This window comes from Panthera pardus, unplaced genomic scaffold (assembly GCF_024362965.1).
Source record: "Panthera pardus isolate Hobbes unplaced genomic scaffold, ASM2436296v1 HiC_scaffold_10, whole genome shotgun sequence".
In the NCBI taxonomy this organism is placed as follows: Eukaryota; Metazoa; Chordata; class Mammalia; order Carnivora; family Felidae; genus Panthera; species Panthera pardus.
In genome coordinates, this window is record NW_026526655.1 from 110,696,388 (window position 1) to 110,719,460 (window position 23,073).

A 23,073-nucleotide genomic window follows, 5' to 3' on the forward strand; every position below is an offset into this window, starting at 1 on the left:
AGAGACAGAAGAAACCCTCACCCTTCTGACAGTTCTAAGTACTGGGGTGCTGCATCGACGGCAAGAGCAAGGAGAGCAAGAGGAAGAGAGGAGCAAGGAGAGCAAGAGGAAGCCTCTCACATCCAGGTCCCCCTCCCCCACCCCCAGCCTCCCTTCTTGACAGTCATTTTCCTACCAACTTGGCCATCCCACCTCAGGGGGCATGTAGCCTGGATGCTGCGATAAAACACCCTCTTTGCACCAAGGAAATTGAGAGCAGGGGGTCAGGGGCTGGTTGCTCCTGGGTTTGATTCCTAATCACTTTTTAAATCCCTCGTGCCTTGTGAAATAAACGTGATGGACTTTGGGGGCTGGTTTCTGAAGCCTTGTGAGGAGGAGAGGCCCAGGCAGCCTGCGGACAGCTAATTTGATCAGAGGTTGTGATTTCCTCCTCTTGCCTCTGTGTCCAGGGCAGATAAAATGGAAGGAGGGCAGAGATGCTTAATTAACCCTGTAATTCTTGCATGGGCTAATTAGCATATAGATGAGGGTGGCTCTCCAAGCCTGTCTCAGAGCTGTCTCCTGTCTGTGTGCAGAGCGCTGGGCTAGCCCCCACATTAACCAGTCACAGTCCTTCCCAAGTTCTGCCTAAAGGAGGCCCATGACTGTGGGATGGTACAGGGAGATTGGGGGCCTCTTATGGACTTAGGAATTTTTAACACAATCTCTCAGCCAGTGCTTTGAGGACACTATGACCGGGGCTACTTAGGCTTCTCATTAGTTTGGCTTGGTTCTGGCATTCTGGACACTCTGTGGTCAACTTCTACCCACCCTGGGGTCTCTGCCCTCTGACCTTGTCTTCCCAAGCTGAGAGTGTGGAGCCCGGCTGTGGCAGTTGCCCAGGAGGAGGGGTTGGACTCAACCATTTGCCCTGTCTTTCCCAGAGCTGCGTTGGTTATCTGTCCCCTCCCTTATCCAGTTGGTAGATTCAAGGCTTGGAGAGCCTTAGAAGCCCTCCTGGAATTTCCTCCCCACTAACTAGGCGTAGGCATGCCAATCACAGCTATTCCCTTGGTTGGGGGAGGGGTGGGGTGGAGGGTTCCAGTTAGGGGTCTGACAAATGTGCTGTGTGGCTTAGTGTGCTGGGGGAGTGGGTGGGCCCAGGCAGGGTGGAAGTAGGACCATGGGCAAGCCCCTCTGGCCCTCCAACCCTTCCTGTGTCCACTCCTTGAGGGTCTGCCCCTGAAGCTCTCCAGTGTACCCTTACTCCCCACCTTGCAGCTCCAGAAGTCTACCTGCTGTAGCACGTGGGGCTGGAGGTTTGAAGAAAGAAAACATTTGCTTAACAAAGTCCAGGTTTGAATTTGATCTGGGCCAAGCCTGTGTCCTGATGCACACAGGTTCCATCGGGGTTCCTGATGACCCAGTCACATGGAGGGAGAAGGCACACTGGACAAAACGGCCAGGGCAGGGATGCAGGCCCAGCCTTGTCCCAACCGTCCCCATCTGTGAAATGGGGATGATGATACACACTTCACAGATTCAATTTCTGGTCTCACAAGAAGCACCTTGGAGGGTGGAGCCATATCTGCATTTTACAGATAAGACTGTTGGGGCTCAGAGTGGCCATGTTTAGCTCAAGAGGCCAGAATTGGGAATAGAGCCTAGGGTAGCATGCAGACCAGTGGGACTCTGAGCTTCCGTTCCCCCCAGTGGAAGAGGGCAGAGGGCCTCCGTGTAGGGCATGTCAGGGTGTGCATGTGTGTGCACATGTGTGTGCATGTGTGTGTGTGTGCCTGTGTTAGCATGCATGGGGTCTGCTCAGCAGTTCTGTGGGGCTGCTGTGGTGGAACCAACACACAGGCCTGAGGAAAGGTCTGTTCATTCTATCACTTATCTTAGTGAGAGTGGTGTGGGCAGAACTTGCGAGTAGCCAGAAATATTTTAAGAGAAAACATTTTTAAAGTTTATTTATTTATTTTGAGAGAGTGAGCGAGCGGGAAGAGGGGCAGGGAGAGAGGGAGAGAGAAAATCCCAAGCAGACCCCGGGCTGTCAGTGCAGAGCCCAATGCTGGGCTCGAACTCATAAACAGTGAGATCATGACCTGAGTCCAAACCAAGAGTTAAATGCTCAACTGACTGAGCCACCCAGGGGCCATAAGAGAAATTAAAAAAAAGTTTTTTTAATGTTTATTCATTTTGGAGAGACAGAGAGTGTGAGTGGGGAGGGGCAGAGAGAGAGAGGGAAACACAGAATCTGAAGCTGGCTCCAGGTTCTGAGCTGTCATCACAGAGCCCAACGCAGGGCTTGAACTCATGGCAGCGTCATGAGATCATGACCTGAGCCAAAGTCAGACGCGTAACTGACTGATCCACCCAGGTACCCCACTAATAAATTTTTTATTGAGATAATTGTAAATTCACTTGAAGTTGTAAGAAATAATAAGGTTCACTTGTACCCTTTACAGGGTTTCCTTCAATGGTAACATTACAAAATTATAGTATAATATCACACAGTACATGCTGATGTTGATACAACCCTCTGATCTTTTTTTTTTTTATATATGAAATTTATTGTCAAATTGGTTTCCATACAACACCCAGTGCTCATCCCAAAAGGTGCCCTCCTCAATACCCATCACCCACCCTCCCCTCCCTCCCACACTCCATCAACCCTCAGTTTGTTCTCAGTTTTTAACAGTCTCTTATGCTTTGGCTCTCTCCCACTCTAAGCTCTTTTTTTTTTTCCTTTCCCTCCCCATGGGTTTCTGTTAAGTTTCTCAGGATCCACATAAGAGTGAAACCATATGGTATCTGTCTTTCTCTGTATGGCTTATTTCACTTAGCATCACACTCTCCAGTTCCATCCACGTTGCTACAAAAGGCCATATTTCATTCTTTCTCATTGCCACGTAGTATTCCATTGTGTATATAAACCATAATTTCTTTATCCATTCATCAGTTGATGGATATTTAGGCTCTTTCCATAATTTGGCTATTGTTGAGAGTGCTGCTATAAACATTGGGGTACAAGTGCCCCTATGCATCAGTACTCCTGTATCCCTTGGATAAATTCCTAGCAGTGCTATTGCTGGGTCATAGGGTAGGTCTATTTTTAATTTTCTGAGGAACCTCCACACTACTTTCCAGAGGGGCTGCACCAATTTGCATTCCCACCAACAGTGCAAGAGGGTTCCCGTTTCTCCACATCCTCTCCAGCATCTATAGTCTCCTGATTTGTTCATTTTGGCCACTCTGACTGGCATGAGGTGATATCTGAGTGTGGTTTTGATTTGTATTTCCCTGATAAGGAGTGACGTTGAACATCTTTTCATGTGCCTGTTGGCCATCCGGATGTCTTCTTTAGAGAAGTGTCTATTCATGTTTTCTGCCCATTTCTTCACTGGGTTATTTGTTTTTCGGGTGTGGAGTTTACAACCCTCTGATCTTATTTAGGTTTCCCCAGTTTTACTTTCATTCATTTGTGCATGTGTTTGTACATGGATGTGTATGTGGGAGGAGTGGTTTGAGGGATGGGGCTGATCAAGGGGAGGATATGACCATGTGGGGCAGTAACACACCACAGGCTCAAAGAGGTCGTGCTGAGACAGGGTTGCATGTGGGGGAACCCTTCCCAGCAGAAATCTGTGCAGAGGCTATGAGGTCCAGAGAGGTGTGTCACTACTCAGAAGGAGAGGAGGGCAGGACACCTTCTGGGAGAGAAGCAGGTGGGGCAGAGGGCTCATGTGTCCAGGTGGTGTCACTTAGCCACACTCCAGGCATGTCTGGGTCACAGAGTTGGGAAGTGCAGCAGGGGCATCGGGCTTTATGTTATAATTTTTTAAATGTTTATTTTTTAAAGAGAGAGACACAGTGCGAGCAGGGGAGGGGCAGAGAGAGAGGGAGACACAGAATCCAAAGTAGGGTCCAGGTTTGGTGCTGTCAGCACAGAGCCCAATGAGGGGCTCCAACCCATGAAACAAACTGTGATATTGTGACCTGAGTGGAAGTCAGAAGCTTAATTGACTGAGCCACCCAGGTGCCTCTGGGCTTTATCTTATAAATAAAGAACAGCTATTGGGAGAGTTTCCATGAGATATGCAAAGCAGGCAGTCTCTAAATGGCTAAAACTTTGCTTGTTTGGGCTGCTTTTTTTAAATAATTGGATGTGTGTAAATTGGAATTTGGTGCCTGAGGGCTTTTGACCTAATGGGTCTCAGCCACAGCTGGAGAAATAAACAACTCAGGGGCAATACATACTGGCCATCTTTGGTTTATTTATGAGTGTGTGTGTGTGTGTGTGTGTGTGTGTGTGTGTAGGCCTGTGTTTATACAATTCTATCACTTGTGTAGTTTTATGTATCCACCAGCAGTCAGGTTACTGAGCCATGTTAACACTCCAAAGTTCCCTCCTGTTAGCATTTTCTAATCCACTGCTAGCCACCACCTGCCCCACCCCCCAATCCCTGGCAACCACTAGTTTGTCCCCCATTTCTTAAGTGTTACTATTTCAAAAAAGTTATATGAAAGAAATCATATAATCCCTTTGAGACTGGCTTTTTTTTTCTCTCAGCATAATTCCCTGGAGATTGGGCTATTACAAATAAAGCTGCTGTGAACATTTGTGTAATTGTTTTTGTGAGAACACAAATTTTCATTTCTCTAGGATAGTGTCCAGAGTCCTATGGCAATTGCATGTTTGCTTTTGCGAAGAAATTGCCAAACTGCTTTTCTGAGAGGCTCTATCGTTTGATGTGCCTGAAAGCGTGAGACATGTGGTGTCCCTGCATGCTCCCCTAGTATTTGGTGGTGTTACTATTTTTACCGTGCCCTCATTCTCATAGGTATATGATGATACCTCTTGTGGTTTCAATTTGCATTTCTCTAGTGGCTGCTGATGCTGTCTTTTCGTGGGCTTTTTTCCCCATCTGTATATCCTATTGAGTGAAATGTGTTCTCACGTCTTTTGCTCATCTTCAGACTGGATATATATTTTTTTAATGTTGAGTTTTGATTGTTCTTTATGTATTCTAGATACTAGTCCTTTTTTTCAGATATGTTGTTTGCAAATATATTCTCCAAGTCTGTAGCTTGTCATTTTTATCTTTTTTATGTGAGTATTCTCAGAACCAAAGTTTTACATTTTAATAAGGTCCAGTTTAGGAGCACCTGGGTGCCTCAGTTGAGCTTCTGACTTCAGCTCAGGTCATGATCTCACAGCTTGTGGGTTCAAGCCCCGTGTTGGGCTCTGTGTTGACAGCTCAGAGTGTGGAGCCTGCTTGGGATCTGTGTCTCCTTCTCTTTCTTCCCCTCCCCTGTTCACACACACACACACACACACACACACACACACTCTCTCTCTCTCTCTCTCAAAAATAAGTAAACATTAAAAAATAAAAAAAAATAAGGTCCAGCTTATTAAAATTTCCTCTTAAAGATGATGCTTTTGGTATCAAGTCAAAGAACTCTTTGCCTAGCACTGATCCTGAAGATTTTTCCTTATTTGTTTATTTTTTCCTGAAAGTTTTATAGTACTATGTTTTGCATTTAAGTCTATGATTCATTTTGGATGAACTTTTTTTTTGTGTGTGTGTAAGATATGAGGTTTTAGGTTTTGTTTTTTATTTTTGAAAAGGCTATTCTATCTAATTGGTTTTGCACTTTTGTTGAAAATTACTTGGACAGGGGCGCCTGGGTGGCGCAGTCGGTTAAGCGTCCGACTTCAGCCAGGTCAGATCTCGCGGTCCGTGAGTTCGAGCCCCGCGTCAGGCTCTGGGCTGATGGCTCGGAGCCTGGAGCCTGTTTCCGATTCTGTGTCTCCCTCTCTCTCTGCCCCTCCCCCGTTCATGCTCTGTCTCTCTCTGTCCCAAAAATAAATAAAAAACGTTGAAAAAAAAAATTAAAAAAAAAAAAAAAAAGAAAATTACTTGGACATATTTAGTTCTATTCTGTGTTCTCTATTCTATTCCATTGATCTATGTATTCATTTCTCTACCAATGCCACATTTACTGTAGCCTTAATATTAGATAGATTATTCCCACTTAATTTTTTTATCTCAATGTTGTTTACTATGCTAGTTCCTGTGCCTTTCCTTATACATTTTAGAATAAGTTTCTCTATGTCTATAAGAAACTTTATGGGCATCACATTAAATCTATCAATCAATTTGAAGGAGAGTTGATATCTCACTATTTTGAGTCTTCAAATCTATGGAGTATCCAAGAAGTGGAATATCTCTCCTTTCATTTAAGTCTTCCTTGATTGTTTTCATCAGCATTTTGTAAATTTCAACATATAGACCCTATACATGTTTTGTTAAATGTATATCTAACTATTTCACTTTCTTTGGAGCAATTGTGAACGGTATTGTGTTTTATTTTATTTTTTAAGTTTATTTATTTATTTTGAGAGACAGAGACAGAGAGAGAGAGAGAGAGAGAGAGCAGGGGAGGGGCAGAAAGAGAGGGAGAGAGAGAATCCAAGCAGGGTCTGTGCTGTCAGTGCAGAGTCCAATGTGGGGCTTGATCCCATGAACCATGAGATCATGACCTGAGCCAAAATCAGACTCTTAACAGACTGAGCCACCGGGGCTACTGAGCCCCGGTATTGTGTTTTAAAATTTGTTTTCTGTATTTCATTTAAGAAATGTGATTGATTTTTTTTTGTGTTAATCTTGTATCCTATGACCTTGCTGAGCTCACTTATTCATTATAGGAGGATTTTTTTTGTAGATTCCTTAAGGTTTTCTATGTAGTTAATCATGTCATCTTCAATACAGATAGTTTTGTGTTTTTTTCCTTCTTGAAGTCTTTCATTTACTTTTCTTGCATTATTGTAGTGACTAGAACTTCTTGGGGGAAATATTCAGGTTTTTTTTCTACCATTGAGTATAAATATTATTGTTATAATTTTTTGGGGAGAGGAAGGTATTCTTTAAAAAGTTGAGGTAATTTGTCTCTATTCCTAGTTTCCTGAGAGTTTTTATTTCTAAATTATGAATGGGTGTTAGATTTTGTTAAAAGCTTTTTCTGCATCAACTGATAATAATGTATGGATTTTATTCTTTAGTTTGTTGACATGGTGTGTTATACAGATAGATTTTCAAATGTTGAGTCAGTCTTGCATTCTTGGAATAAATTTCACTTGATCATGATGTATAATTCTTGTTACATATTGTTGGAATTCTTTTAAATTTCATTGAGGGTTTTGCATCTGAAGTCCATAAGAGAGATTGGAGCACAGTTTTGTCTTTGGTTTTGGGATGAGAGTATCCCTTTCTCTTATGTTTTATGGATGAGATTTTGTAAAATTGGTGTTGATTTTTCTTTCAAATATTTGATGGAACTCTTCAGTAAAACCATCTGGTTCTGGACATTTCATTCTTGGAAGCTTTTAAATTATGAATTCAATTTCATTGATGATTATAGGGCTACTCAGATGTCTGTTTCATCTTGGTTGGGTTTTGGTACATTAGAGTTTTCAATGAATTGGTACACTTCTAAGTTGTCAAATTTATGAATTTAAAGTTGCTCACAGTATTCCCTTATTACCTTTTTAATGACTGTGGAATCTGGAGTGATATTGGTGATCTGTGTCTTTTATCTTTTTGTTTTTGTTAGTATTGCTAAAGGTTTATCAATTTCACTGATATTTTTAAAGAACCAATTTATTATTTCATTGATTTTTCTATATTGTTTTTCTATCTTCAATTTCATTGACTTCTCTTTTTATTATTTTATTCCTTGTGCTTGCTTTTCATGTATTTTGCTCTGTCTTTGCTAGTTTCTTGAAGTAGGAACTTAGGTTGATTTTATATTTGATTTGAGATTGGTTAGGTTATTAATATCTAATGTAACTATAAATAATAAATACAAATATAAATTGTGCTATAAGTTCCCCCCTTAGCCCTGCTTTAGCTGCATCACAAAAATGTTGTGTCTTCAATTTCATTGTATACCATGTATTTTTAAATTGCCTTTGAGGCTTCCTTCTTGACTTATGGATTATTTAAAAGTGTGTTGTTTAGTTTCACTGTGTCTGTTGTTTTTGATTTCTGGTTTCATTCCATTATGGTCCAAGAACTCAGTCTGTATTGTTTCAATTCTTCTAAATTTGTTGAGACTTAAAATTTTTTTTTTTATTTGAGTATAGTTAATACACAATATTACATTAGTTTCAGTTGTTGAGAGTGGGTTTTTTAAAGTTTTTATTTAAATTCCAGTTAGTTAACATACAGCATAATATTAGTTTCAGGTGTACAATTTAGTGATTCATTGCTTACATACAACATCTGGTGTTCACCACAATAAGTGCCCTCCTTAATCCCCATCACCTATTTCACCCATTCCCCACCCCCCTCCCCTCTAGTGATTATCAGCCTATTCAGGAGTGGTTTTATAGACCAGGATATGGTCTGTCTTGGTGAATGTTCCATAGCCACTTTTAAAATGTGTATTCTGCTATTCTGGGGTGGAGTGCTCTATGTATGTTAATTAGAGCTCCTTGGGTGGTTGTGTTGTTAGAAATCCCTCTATATCTTTGCTGATTTTCTGCTTAGTGGTTCTGCAGGTTGCTGAAAGGAGAGTGTTGGAGTCTCAACTATAATTTTAGCTTTATCTGTTTCTCTTTTCAGCTCTGTTTTTGCTTCATGTGTTTTGAGGCTCTGTTGTTTGGTGCATACACATTTAGGATTGTTATGTATTCCTGGTAATTTGGTCCTTTTATCATTATGTAATATCCCTCTTTGTCTCTAGAAATTCCTCTTCTCAGAAGTCTATTTTATCTGATATTAACATATCCACTCCTGTTTTAAAATGTTTTGTATGGCCTCGGACAATGAATTCCCTTCTCAGCTTTGGGTCTCAGTTTCTTCATCTATAAAATGGAAGGGGAGGTTTGGGGTCAAACAAGGTGGCCTTGAAGACCCTTCTAGTAGTGATATTCTGTGGCTCACATCTCCCACATGATCTCTGTGTAGGTGATGCTGTGTACTGCTTTTGTGCAAAGGATGTTTTCCTTGGTGAGTGCAAGCCCAGGGAGTAGGCATGAGGACCAGGGCAGTGGAGGAGGGCAGAAGGGGGAACGTGGGAGGATTATCACTGAGTTAGACTTGATTAAGAGAACAGGGTCCCTAAGAAGCTGTACCCTGGGTCTCAGGGTATCTCTTGAGCCACAGGGAAGGAACTTGCCCACTGGTTTGTATATACCACTGGATAAAGGTTTGTCCTTGGGGTATTAACCCTTGGCTCCTCCAGACACGTGTGTCGATGTGATGGCCTCCCTGGGGATGTCAGCAGGGATGCTCAGGTCGCAGGGGTGGCAGGGGCAAAGGCAGGGGCCAGGAACTTCATTTCATCTGTGTGAAGTTGGTCAGAGACCAAAGGAGCAGGAACAGAGATGGGAGGCCAAAAGGACCTGAAGTGGCTCATCTCCCTTCTCACCATCAGTGGTGCTCATTCCTATCTTCCCTCATTGACTCAGCTGAACACATGCAAAACATTGTGCCATGTGTGGCTAGCTTGATTATTCTTGGTCCACTTATTCAACATTCAGGCATATATGGCTCTTTGTGTTTCTTAGTGTGACCATTCTGAGCAACTGGCTCACAGCTCCGGGCAGGTCCCCCTGCCTTCTGTGATGCAGGGTGAGACCGTGTGTCATGCCATGGCATCCTCTACCCAGCTGGTCCATGAGCTTCATGACCTCACAGTTTCAGGGGATCCAGCACCTCTGTCATGTTGGAGTGTTCTGCCAGGGGTGCCCTAACAAGGCGCCCCCATCCTCTCTGAGCTGCCTGGAGTGGGGACTTGGTCTGGCTCAGCTGTGATGGGCCCATCACCATCTGTCTGAAAGTTGTTTTGTGAAGATTTGCTCAATAAATTTCCTTGTGTGCATTCTCTGAAAGATCACCATTAATGCACAGTTTTGCTGGGTTTCAAAGATGCTCCTTTGGGTCCCTAGCCTGTGGGATGATTGCAGAGATGAAAACCAGTGCAGGCAGATGATGGAGATGTTGGGAAAATCCCAGAGTCAGGGGGAAGACATTTGCCTGATAACTGCTCTAGTCTGTAGGAAGTCAAGAAAAACCTTTTTTTTTTTTTTTTTGGCTTGCCTTTCTCTTTTTTCTTCTGGCAAGTAGCAGTGATTCAAGCTATGTTTCCAATTAGGACATATGGTAGAATTAACGAATCTCTTCCACTGTACATTGCAGGCCATATTTAGTACGGAGAGGATGTGAAGTTTTCCTTGGTGATAATAATGCTAGCAGCTGTCATCTTCCAAGCACCTATTCGGTGTCAGATCATGGCATGTGTTGTCTCATTTTGTCTTCATGACAGCCCTGAGGGTAGGTGTCATTACCCGATGTCACCCGATGTCCTGGGTGGGGGTTTTGGAACTTCCTTTGTTCATGTAGGAGGTGGGGCCTGGGTCTTCTCGGTTGCTCAGAACTCAAACTGTGGATGAGGCCTGTGTGAGCAGTGGGTGCTATCAAGGAGGGTCATGGAGGGGTGAGGATGGGAGACTGGTGCTCCAGGGAGTGGGAGCCCCAGCAGGGGGTGGGGGTTGGACAGGGCCCCTGGGACACAGAAGGGGCAAGACACTGGCATCAGGCTGGGCCCCACACACACCCACAATCTGGACCCCTAAAGGGACTTAGGGACAGTCATCCTTCTGGGGGCAGAACTTCTGTCTTAGGCTGTCCAGCTTCTGGAACCATGAAGCTCCTTTGGAAGTGAAGTTTGAAGAACCTGGCCCGCATTTTCTCCCACGATTGCATTCCTGGGACTTCACTGGGCCTGAGGCTGTCTGAGGTCCTGGAGAGAGAAAAGGAGAAGACAGGGAGTGCCACCCTGGTCCTGCTGCAGGTGGTTTGAGCCAAGTGGCCCTGGGCTGCCCCGCATGTGGCCTCATACAGGGCCTCCTCCTCTCCAGACCCTGAATCTGCAGCAGGAAATTACAGGTTTGAGGTAGATGATTTCTAAGAGCTGCCCTTTTATGACATGGAGGCCACCATTCCAGGCACTGGGGGCTGGACAGTCACCCTGAGCTGTGAGGTGGGTAGACCCAGCGCTCAGGCTCACATGAGTTCCAAGCTTTTCCAGTTTTTCTAGAGAAGCCAGAATTTAGATTTTATGTGATAACTCCTGAGTTTCAAAAACTGATAACTGGTTTAAAACAAAACAAAACAAAACATTGAAGGCTAGACAAGGTCCCTTTGCTAGCTGGATGTCCTGTGGGAGCCACTGTGTACCTCTAGGCTGGGGCCTTGAGTCCATGAATTATGAAGCCAAATCTGTACAAGGAAACAGGAGGAATCAGCATCTGAATCAGCACTGTGTCTCCTTCCGACTCTGCTGCTTCCCAGCACCTGTCACAGGCTTGGTGCCTGGTAGACTGTTAGTAATTTCTGAGAAGGTGATCTCTTTCATGTATCCTCCATGACTTTCCATCAGGGGTCCATAGCTTTGTGCTTCAGTGTCAGGTGTGAGCACGTGTGAGAGTCTGTGAGAGTGACTGCATGTGTGTGTGTGTGTATGAGAGAGAGAGAGAGAGAGAGAGAGAGAGCGATGTGCATGTGATCATGTGTTTGTGTGAGAATGTGCATGAGTGTGCGTGCCTATGAGTGTGTATATAAGAGAGCATGTGTGTAGGAGCAAGTGTGAGTGTGGGTGAGTGTGCATGGGAAACTGGCCATAGGAGCAGGTGTGAGTGTGGGTGAGTACGTATGAGTGACTGGCTGTAGGAGCAGTGTGGTGAGTGTGTATGAGAGACTGGTTATAGGAGCAGGTGTGAGTGTGGGTGAGTGTGTATGAGAGACTGGTCGCAGAAGCAGTGTGAGTGTGGGTGAGTGTGCATGAGAGACTGGCCGTAGGAGCAGGTGTGAGTGTGGGTGAGTGTGCATGAGAGACTGGCCATAGGAGCAGGTGTGAGTGTGGGTGAGTGTGTATGAGAGACTGGCCATAGGAGCAGGTGTGAGTGTGGGTGAGTGTGCATGAGAGACTGGCTGTAGGAGCAGATGTGAGTGTGGGTGAGTGTGCATGAGACTGGCCATAGGAGCAGGTGTGAATGTGGGTGAGTATGTATGAGTTACTGGCCGTAGGAGCAGGTGTGAGTGTGGGTGAGTGTGTATGAGAGACTGGTCGTAGGAGCAAGTGTGAGTGTGGGTATGTGTGTATGAGAGACTAGCAGTAGGAGCAGTGTGAGTGTGGGTGAGTGTGCATGAGAGACTGGCCGTAGGAGCAGGTGTGAGTGTGGGTGAGTATGTATGAGTGACTGGCCGTAGGAGCAGGTGTGAGTGTGGGTGAGTGTGTATGAGAGACTGGTCATAGGAGCAAGTGTGAGTGTGGGTATGTGTGTATGAGATACTAGCAGTAGGAGCAGTGTGAGTGTGGGTAAGTTTGTATAAGAGACTAGCAGTTCAAGCAGTGTGAGTGTGGGTAAGGGTGGTGCCGTCTACTTTGGAGTCTGGGGTTGCTTTGTAAGCTGAGCATTTTGCTCCAGACTCCTGCTGGTTGCTGACAAGAACATAACTAGTCCCTGCTACCCATTCCCTTGGCTCCTGTCCAAGATGTTTTCCCCACAACAAAAGGGACTAAGCACTTTCTCACCCTTGGTGTCCACCGTGGGCTTGGGTCCCAGCACCTCTGCATAGACTATTGCTGCTGGGCCCTGCCGGAGAGGCCATGTGGGGAGCCCAGAGACCATGATGGGAGGGATTTGGCATGTGACTCGGGATGTCCTGGACCTGCCATGCTGCCAGCTGAGCACCATGGAGCAGCCTAGTTGATGTCACACAGAGCAGAAGAATGACCAGCCAAGTTCTACCTCAATTCCCAACCCACGAAATAGTGAGATGTTACAAAATGGTATTGTGCGAAGCCACTAAATCTTGGGATGGTTTGTAGAACAGCAGCAGATAAGCAGAATAATCAATTCCTTTAATATTTCCCAAATGGTAATGTGTCATATTTTGTAAAAGATTTCTTTCATGTCGCTTCAGTTTAGGAAGAACTATGTCAGCAAACTGTGACAATTAAAAAAAAGAAGAAGAAGACGAAGAAGCCCAAATCCCAGTGAGACCCAGGCTAGCTCATTCATTTGGATTCAGTTCTAATGATGATTACTTATTTCCCCCTGTTAGCAGCATCACTGGTAACTAAAGTTAGCCTTGGCTCAAAAATCAATGTGTTATTTTAGAGCCCAAAGTAGGCAGCAAAGTGTCTGATGATTGACGACAGGATTGCTGGAGCTCTAGCTGGCTCCGGGCCTCGCTTCCTTCCCTCTTGTCATCTCTCGGGTGGCAACAGGGAGCAGCCAGCCCACTGCCCAGGTGGCCCGCAGCCGGTAAGGATGTGCAAAAGCCTCCAGCAGGTTTCCTGCCATCCTTGGGCCAGGCCTCCCTTGGTGAGGCAATGCAATCCACCGATGCTGCTGTGGTTGAATTGAGTTTTCCCCCATTCTTGTGTTGCAGTCTGAACCCCCAGGACTGCACGCAGCATGTGGCCTTATTTGCACATCTGGTGTGGTTGGAGTCCTCCTGAGAAGGGGCGGCCAGGACACAGATGCATACAGAGAAGATGATGTGAAGACAGAGAAGACGAGCATCCAGGCCAGGAGACAGGCCTGGGACCCATGCTTCTCCCACGGCCTTCGGATGGAGCCCGCCTTGCTGACACCTCAGTTTTGCACTCCATCTTGCCACAGGCTTGGACTGGCCCATGCTCCTGGGCATCCTGTGTGGTTACCCATGCACTCCACCCCCACCCTCCGACCCTGTCCATGGCTCTTCCCATGCTCTGGAGCCCCTCCCCAGCTAGGCCCTACTCCTTTCCAGGATGATGCTCTCAGGACCACGCTTCGCCTATCCCTGTGACCCCTTACGTCCCTTGTGGGGTTTTGCTCTTTCATTCATGTGACAAGCAGAAGTGACACTGCAGCTGGGTTCTTGGTCCTTCCATTTCTGTGTCTTATGGCTGAGAAATCCCCAGGGTGGGACAACCCAGTAATTCCGAATCAAAGCTCTGCTGGCAAGCATTACTCATGTTGTCTCTGACCGCACACTTTGGGACCCACTGGACCCACTCTTGGTCTGTTCCCATCCAGGCTCCTCGTGGCACAGTTGTCCTGTGCATGAAGGCTGAAGCCAAGGCTGAGGCAGGATGGGGCAAACTCAGAGGGCTGTGGGGTGGGGCCTGGTAGGCCTGCTAGTGGGGCTTGAGAAGCCATAGCAGTGGGCAACAGTCATCAGATGGCACAGGCTGCCAGAAGGACAGGGTCAGGGAAGGAAAGCATAGTGTAGGTCAAGAGCAAAGAAAGCAAAGTCTGGAGGTGCTGAAATGTTCACAGAGTCCCAGAGGGGTAGGCGGTGAGCTGTGGTAGAAGAGGGGGGCAGGCTGAAGGCTCGGGAGGGAGAGGCCTGATGCCAGCCTGGCGGTGGCCCTGCTTCCTCAGCTTTCCTGGGATTCACACGTGATGTTCGTACACTGGCTTCCTGTACTTTTGGGGAGGCATCTTGGGATGAAGCAAGAGTGGGCAGGGAGAAGTGGATGGCTGCCATGCAGGCCAGCTGCACGGGGAGCGCTGGGCCAGAGTGGCCTTCAGAGATATCCCTGGCTAGGTGAGGGGGAGAGATGGCCTTGCCTCCACCAGCCGCAGGAGGGCGGGACCTCAGGCCAGGCTGCTGTCTGCAGCTGTGTCCACCTTGCAGTGGCTGACAGCACCCAGCAGCCTAGAGACCATTTGGGGTGTCCTGCCTCTGCCCCTGATCCTGCCGTCCCCTTATCTGCTGTGCCCTCCACTTTCCAGCCCCCAATACACAGGGGTCCCCAGGGATACTTGTCTGGCATCTTACTCTTCCCCTTGGGCCCTGCCTCTCTCCAGAGGTGCCCCAGGCAGAGGCCTCTGGTGCCTGCTTAGCTGTGTGGGACCAGTAATCTGCTGATGGCAGTGCTTGGTGCTGTAACAGCTTCTGTGGGCTCTGCTGGTCCTGCCCTGCTTACCCAGGAGCACAGTCCCTTCTGCTGGGCACCACCATGAGTAAGACATACTCTTTGCTCTGGTCATTGCTCAGCGTGTCCTCCCAGCCCTTGGTGCCACCGCCGTCGAGACCCGTGTCTTCTGCCTATCATACCTGTGGTGACTGCATTCTTTCCCTTGCCCCTTCCTCAGGGTGTCCACTGCCCTAGGTCGCTGGGGTCAGGGCTGCTTCTCTCCCTCCACCTGAGATAAGTGACCAGTGGAGGGTGCTTGAACCAGGAACCTATCCATGGCCGACCAGAGACTTAGGCCCCAGGGAAAGCTACCAAGGGCTTGGGCTGGGCCAGTCAGGTTCCGGAGTGGACACTGAACTGAAGAAGCCAACAGAGCCTGTGCTGAGAAAGGGACCGAGAGTGGGCTGTTGTGGTTCTGGTAGGTGGCTTGGCAGGAGAGGAGATGCACAGAGAGGGAGAGACACCCAGGGGCCAGGGAGTGCCCACCTCAGGGAGCCCCCCTCCCAGGGCCTGTATGTGCTTTCCAGAAGGGCATTCCAGACCTTTCCCCAAGGCAGCCTTGGTTTTCTCTCAAATTGGTAATCAGCTCTTTGTCAGGTACGGCTCTTGCACAGTCCCTGCATGGCTGGCCTGGGCCAACCCTCTGTGGAGGGAGTGAGGAGAGTAGGGGAGAGGGGGGCCGAGGGAGAGCTCAGGCTGGGGAGACACCGCCTCTGAACACCCAGCCCTCTTCAGGCTGGAGCTGGGAGCAGGCCCGGAGCAGTTGGGAGGTCCTGCAGAGGGGGGATTCCTGAGCCTCCTCTTGGGACAGGGCCAGCGGGATGCTGGGTGACAGGCTTTAACAAAGGCAGGGCTTCGAGCAAGGAGGCCAGGTGGGAATGTGCCTTGGGCACGCTTGGACAAGCAGACCACAATTCTCACCCAGAAAGAGGCCCTGCAGCCTTTTCTGTGTGGCCTGAAATTGGCAACTACCTCACGTCCACATTAGGGGAATGGCCATCTAAATTATGGAGCGATTAGAATGAATGCCATGCAGCCATTACATGGTTTACTCAACACATGAATTAACACTATAAAGTGCTTGCAATGTGACCCTGAGTATGAAAACCAGGCTACAAAATCATACCCCATCCTGGCAATTTTGCTTTGTGAACAAACAGAAGCTAAGCACAGAGAAAAGCCTGGAAGGAAATATATGAATATGTCAACGGTGAGTTTATGGGTTTTAAATTTTTTGGTGTTTTACATATTTTCTATTAAGACAAAAGTTATTTAAAAAAAGAGAATGTGAAATGCTATTACTGTGTTGGTATAAGGTGGATATAAATGAATTCATGCTTCCCGTCCTACGAATGTCCTGATCACATCAAAGCAGAGCCTGTGCTGGACTCAGAGGCCAAAGGGGATGATGGTGGGGCCTGGCCCTTGGGAACCCACTGTGTGCTGGGGGCAGCTGGCCAAAGACAAGGCCTTCCAGCTGTGGTGAGGGGAGCAGAGGTGGCATGGGGGCTGCAGAGAAAGCTTCTTGGGGAAGAGGTGCCAGCAGGACCTGACCCAGAGGCAAACCAAAGATTTCATCAGCTTGCTGGGATTGAGGCCAGCGTGGCCCTCCCACGCATGCCATTGTCCCGCTTCCCTGAAGGAGGTGCATGGAGTTGCTGGCTGCTGTGCACTCACTTTTCTCCTGAGGCAGGCCAGCTGGGTCTAGTCCTCGCTGGGCAAATCTTGGAGGCCTCTGTTGCCTCATCTGTATAATCGGAGTGGTAACATACCTGCTGCCACAGGCCTGAGCCTGGTGCCATTGTGCAGAGGCCTGTGGAGATGCCATGTCACGGCAGGCTGGTGGGCAGCAGCTCAGTGCAGGCTCCAACCATGTCTCTTCCTAAGACCTGGTCCTGAAAGGTCCTGGAAAACATAGGATGATGCTCCCATCAGGGCCACAGGGTCAGGGATGTCCTGGGTAAGTAAGAGCTTGGTCCCCACCCCAAGCCCAAGTGTCTGAGGGAAGGGGCTGGGTATTGCTCATGTCTGACACCTATTTTGCCGAATGAGTGAAGGGTGAATGAATAAACAGTCTTTGACAGACATTGGGTTTTGCCTGTGGCTGGCATGCTAGAAGGTGCAGTAAATGCAGCCCTAGGATGGTCACTCTAACTGCCTGGAGCCATCTCTCTTGCACCTGTGCATTCTTGCCGTTCTGTCAGGAAGGACCTCCCCAGATAGGGTTGGGGTATCTAGTCCCGATGAAGCTGCCCTGTGTATAGAGTCCTTGTGGGAATGCTTAGATGCACGAGGAGGGACCCAAGATGCCAGGCCCAGAGTACTCCTCACACTCCAGGCCCGTGTAGCCAAGCCTCTCCCTCCCCTCTGCCCAGGGCTCAGACCTGATGCTATCCAAGGGCCATACAGCACCCATCTGCTCCCCTCGTCCCTGGGAGACTCAGGCGTGGGTGGTGGTCAGTGGGCTATTCCTCATATGCCTGGCTTTCCACATTCCAGCACATGGCAGTGGAAACTCCTTGGTTCCCTTGTGGTTTGCCAGGGAAGGCCCAGTGCCTGGTTCTGGCTTAACTGAGGGACGAAGTGATGAGTGTCATGCCTAGGCTGGGCGTTCCGTTTCTGATGTCAGGCCCTTCAGAGTTCTTTACCTCTTCCCGTGGCCAGCTAAATTCCAGAAAGTAGCTCTACACCTCCACTTGGGTCTCTGCGTGAGGGAAGCCCTCCTGTGGGTTTCACAGTGTGAGCAGTGCTACGTCTCTCTGATTTGTAAGTTGCTAAATGTGGGCCGTCACCTGTGCCAGGACAGGCACTATCCTGAGTGAAACAGGCCCTGTAGAAACTGCGTCTTTCCCAGAAAGGAGGAGCCACGGCCACTGAAGGGGCCCTGGTGACTTAGCTAGTTCAACCCTTTCATTTTACAGAGGGGGAAACTGAGGCTGGAGATGGAAGGACAGCATCTCAGGTCACAGCCTGTCGGTGACATAGCTCGGATCCAGTCTCTGCAAGTTGTGGTGGCCCCCCCTCTTTTTTTTTTTTTTTTTTTTTTTTAGCTGAATCATGTTGCCTCCAGAGTGGATTTGTGGAAATGCTTCCAAAGCAAAACAGGAAAATGAATGGCCTGACTTTGGGGTGAGGGAGAGTTAATAAAGTAAGAGGAATCCTCACTGAACACTCATTATTAAAGTTAGCCTGAGGCCAAGAGATGTGTACAGCTGTTGCCACACAGGCTGCAGGCTTCTTGGAAAGAGGGACAGCCAGGTGAGGCCAGGATGGATTCGTACCCAGGGTGTAGAGCACAGACAGGCCTGAGGTCCGTGAGGAGGGGAGGTGGCAGAGGCCAGCGGCCGACAGCCCGGAGGGGTGGGCTCTGGACTGCCTTGCTCATGGTTCGTGTTGGCTGGGCCCTTCCTGGACAGCCTCCCAGCACCACCTCAAGGAGGTTGTATCAGCCCTGTTTTAGAGGAGGCTTACAGATGTTAAGTGACTTGTCCAGGTTTCGGGTGGCAGAGCTGGGGTTTGACCCTTGGCGGTGTGGCCCCAGGACCTGTGCATTCCCGGAGCCAGCCCATGGAGCTATTGCAGAAAGCCTGCTTTAGCATCCAGAGTTTGCCACATTTGAGCTGTGTGTCCTTGGGCACCGCTTTGCTTCTCTGAGCCTGCTTCTTGCCAGCCCATCAGATGGAGGTGCTAGGGCGGATCCTGGGACTGTTTCTTGGTGTTCCCCGAGTTTTTGCAAACATTGTGTGGGAATGCCAGGCACTGTCCAGCATGTGGTAGGCCCATGCTTGGTTGTGATTTCAGAGTCCCCAGGCTGGGGCAGTGCATTCACCGGGGTCCATGGAGGTTCCTCAAGCACAGACTATCCTTGGAGATCAAGTGCTTCTACCCCAGTGTCCCGTGTGGGTGCCTGCACCCAGCACTTTCCCTAGAAGAGAAGCCTGTTTTCCTGAGGCTCTGTGGGTGGTTTGGAGAAAGGAACGGCCCCTTCTGGGAAGGAAGGAAGAGAGAGGGTGGTGGGAAGAGCCACTGGGGCCTGAGCACAGAGGTCAGGTGAGGGGAGCCGACGATGCCGGGAAGAGCATATTGATTTCCTCCTTTTAAAAATGGACTCAAGTGGAATCATTCATAATGTGCTCTCCCCACCACTGACAATACCCATTCCCATCACTGTCGGGGAAATGGATTTGCAGCACTCTCGGAAAAAGAAAACACATTGCCCGAGATGTGCAAAGAGGGCTTGGTTCCATCCCCAAATGCTTTCTGCACAGCTTGCTGGTGGCTGTCTGGGTACAGAGGGCACCGGGATGCACTGTCAGGGGCTGCTTCCAGGACGAGGCCAGCACTGGGTACTGTGGTCATAACGTGTGGTCAACCCATGGTGGGCAGAGCCCCCAAGGGGATATTGATGGAGCTTGGGGGTCAGGGGGCCACCTGGGGGAGGCAGCATTTGAGCTGAGTCTCAGAAGTAAGAGTGCTCATGCAGAGCATGTTAGGCAGAGGGATGCCACACCCAGTGCCTGGCTGAGTGGCCTTTTGCAGGGAACCAGCAGAAGCCTTGTGTGGCTGGGACCCAAAGGGTGAAGGAGGGAGATGGGATGCCTAGAGAGGTGGGCAGGGGTGGCCCTAGGGGTTCTGATGCTTTTCCTTGCTGCCACTCTTCAAGGACTATGGTACAGGGTGGATCAGAACAACTTGGGAGACAAGAGTGGGTGTCTGTGTGTAGCCCCTGCTGGTCAACCCAATATGCCTATCCTGGGCCTGGAGCTGGGCAAAGGGGAGTGACCTGGGGTCACTGTTCTGCTTCCGTAGGTTTGGCCTGAGGCTATGGGGCAGCAGGCTGGACTCCAGGCTCAGCTGGCCATGGCCCCAGAGCCAATCCCCTGCCCAGCCAGGCTGCTTCTCCTGCCAGCAGGGGTCAGGAGACCGCCACATGGAAGGGTTATCTTGGTGTTGGTTAGTTCATTCACTCATTTATTGATTCATTCCCCAGGAGGAATATCAAAGCCGAGGCCTGCTGGGTGAGCCTGTGGCGCGCTGGACCCTTGGCATTCAGGAGGGCATGTGGACAGACACAAGCTTTGGAACCAGGCAGACCAGTGATCAAGTCATACACACTAGTGAATGACCTTTAGAAAGCCATATGAGGTCTCTGAGAGGCTTTCTTAAGAGCAAAATGGTCGTCAGATGGTTGTGGATAACTCTAAAAGTAGCTGGCAAGTGCCAGGCCACCATCTGACTGCCAGGAGATCAACAAGATGTCTTCCATTTACCTGTACATAGTGAGAAGGTTGAGCCTCAGGGCCTTGGCACGTGCTGTGTCCTTGCCTGGATCACTCTTATTTCTTGATGCCCCATGGTCATCTCCTAGACACCCTTCAGATGCTTGCTTAGCTATTACCTTCTCAGTGAGGACCCCCTTATCCCACCCCCTCCCCAGTCCTGAGCACAATGCCATTGGTGTAGATTTGTGGACTTCATGAGGGCTGGGGTTTGTTTTGTTCCCTGGGTCTCCTCCATGCCTGGGACAGTGCCTGGGACATTGCAAGGGGAGAAGGGACCCTGCTGAGATGAACTTTGCTGTGCAAGGGCACAAGCACTCTACTTGTTAATGCCCAGAGCTACAGGAATAAGGGCCTAGTGTCTTCATGGCAGGGGCTCTGCTAATCTTTCTGAGCCTTAGTAAAGTGGGCCCAGAAAGCTCTGGGCTTGGCATCAGATGAAGATGAAGCTGGTTTGACTCTGTGTGTGTGTTTTGGGGGAGGGGTGTGGTGTGGTCCAAGCCTCAAATGAATAAGGCTCTGTCCCTGCCTATGAGGAGCTCCTGGTCTGAGGGGGGAACACGAAGCCTAACTGAGGTGAGCCATCCAGGATGACACCAGACTCAGGCCCTGGTATGACTTCCCAGGTAAAGGATGCCCTGGGGACTTCGGATGGCTGCTTGGTGGCAGCTTCTGGGGCGGGATCCTCCCTGACCTTCTCTGTTTGTGTCTGTGAGACCCAGGCTCCTTACTGATGTTACCCTGGGAGGCCTGAGAGCTGAGAGCTGTTCTCCCCTGGATGTTACAGGGCACACAGTTAAAAGAGAGCTCTATAAAACTTCTAGGGAGGTGGGGTGCAAAGGGACAAAGTCAGGACACCCGCCCCCACCCATCTCTGCACAAAGATCCCTTGCTGCAATGATGAGCAATGTGGTTAAGAATACAAGTTTCCCAGGAGAGGGGAACATGCTGGGTCTGAATCCTGTCCCTGATGACATGCTCTGTGACTGTGAACTATTGACTAAGCTCACTGAGCCCCAGTTTCCTCATCTGTGAAATGGGCATAGTAACACCACCTGCCTCAAGGGGCTCTCGGGTTCAGGAGAGCACGCTTTGCATGCACTGTACTCACTAAATACTACTGGCTCTTGTTATTATCATGGGGATTAAATTCACAGCACAGTATAAATGACAGGTAGTGGAGCTCTTCTGTCCTTTTGGAAGGGGGAGACCTTGAGAGGAGACCACAGCCAAGAAAGGAGGGCAGTGGCTCAGGACACATCCAGCTATCTTCCCAGGTGTCCATGGTATTGCTGTTGTTGGGGAGAGGAAGCCCTCAGGGTTGACTTATATGTCTGTTGTCTGTCTGTGCCTGGCCCACAGGGACTGAACCTAGCTAGCTCGGGAAAGGCCGTCGACAGTAGGCAGAGGTGGGGAGTGTGGGGCATTCCTCTTAGGGTCGCTGGGGCAATACTGGATTCACTAAGTACTCACTGTGCATCTGGCTCAAAGCTGGGGCTTCCAGTCCCTCCCTTCAGGAAACCAGGCCTTTGGTATCAGACTTCCCTCAGGCTTCCCTCAGGCATCCCCCAGCTCCAAACTGGGCAGTGACCTGTTTCTATTTCTGGGCTCAGAGAGTTGTAGCCAAGATTCACTTCCAAGCTGGACAGGAAGAGAACGTGAAGGAGAGACTGCTGGTCCCTGTCCCCAGGGCCTCTGCTATGGAGGGCTACTCAGGGTGGACACAGCTCCTGGAAGGGGTGACCCAGACTGGGATGGCCTAGAGGGTGAGGATGATGGGCTGCATGAGGGAGGGTTGGGAGATGTGGTTGGAATTGTAGCTTCAGTGCTTCTGCATCGTGGCCCAGTTCATGTGGCTGCCCCCGCTCCTGTGGAACAGTGAACTGGAGAGCCGACAACATGTAGAGAACTTTGCTGACTCAGTTCTGAGACCTGGAGCCCTTCTGTGCACCACAGGGGTGGGTGACCCCATTCCCTCAGGGGTCACTGGTGAAGGAGGCCAGTGCCTCATTCCTGTCCTTGAATCATTCCAACAATCCTGGGTCACCCTCCTGCCCCCAACCACCCCCACCTTATGTGAGAGGCAACTGGAAAGTTAGGGAAGTTGCTTGTGAGTGGTAGAGGAGGGTCAAACCCACAGGACTTCTGCACTCAGAGACACCACCACAGCTCTGGGCTCCAGCAGTGGCTGTTGCTTTCAGGAAGATTGTATTGGGATCTCTGTCCCACCTCTGCTTCCAACTTAGCCTCCTACCCAAACTTCCCAGTTCCCCTGTTTTGTCTAAAGGAAGGCATGCTGTAGAGAGCCAGACACGGGCTCTGGGGAGCCATTTCTAATGGGAAAACATGCCCATTTGCCTAAATGAATCAAATCCATTTCTCTCCCATACATATTTCATGGGCTTCCTCTCTGTGTAATTTAATTATCACTGTTGTTATTGTTAATGTCCTGGCTGGTGTAGTTCTGCTCTCCAGACCCTTGGAGCCTAATGCTGCAGCGGGGCTCCAAGGAGGAGCCAAGAGAATGGAACCATCTCTATGGCAACAGGATGCGATAATATTTCCTGGTGATCTATTGCTTTAATCTTAAGGGCTCTGAGTATATTGCCAGCATTAATAAATAAGTCTAAATAACACCCTGGTGAGATTGATATTATTCTATCCATTTTACTGATGGATAAACAGCAACTCAGGGGGGTTAAATGCCTAGCCTGGGGGAAGAGGCGAGAAAGATGGTGATGTGGAAATGTATGCTGAGTATGACCCTGGCTCCTGGGAGGCCTAGCATCCCTGCATCGGGTGCACAGAAGTGTTTGGGGAGCCA

The 23,073-nt window shown here is 48.9% G+C and overlaps 1 long non-coding RNA gene across 1 annotated transcript; it reads left to right on the forward strand.

Moving 5' to 3' along the window:
- Positions 1-13,457: 13,457 nt before the first annotated feature.
- LOC109278817 (uncharacterized) lies at positions 13,458-20,109 on the forward strand. The gene is made up of 2 exons (XR_002085849.2): positions 13,458-16,180; positions 19,961-20,109. It is a non-coding gene; the product is annotated as an uncharacterized LOC109278817 (long non-coding RNA).
- The last annotated feature ends 2,964 nt before the right edge of the window (positions 20,110-23,073 follow it).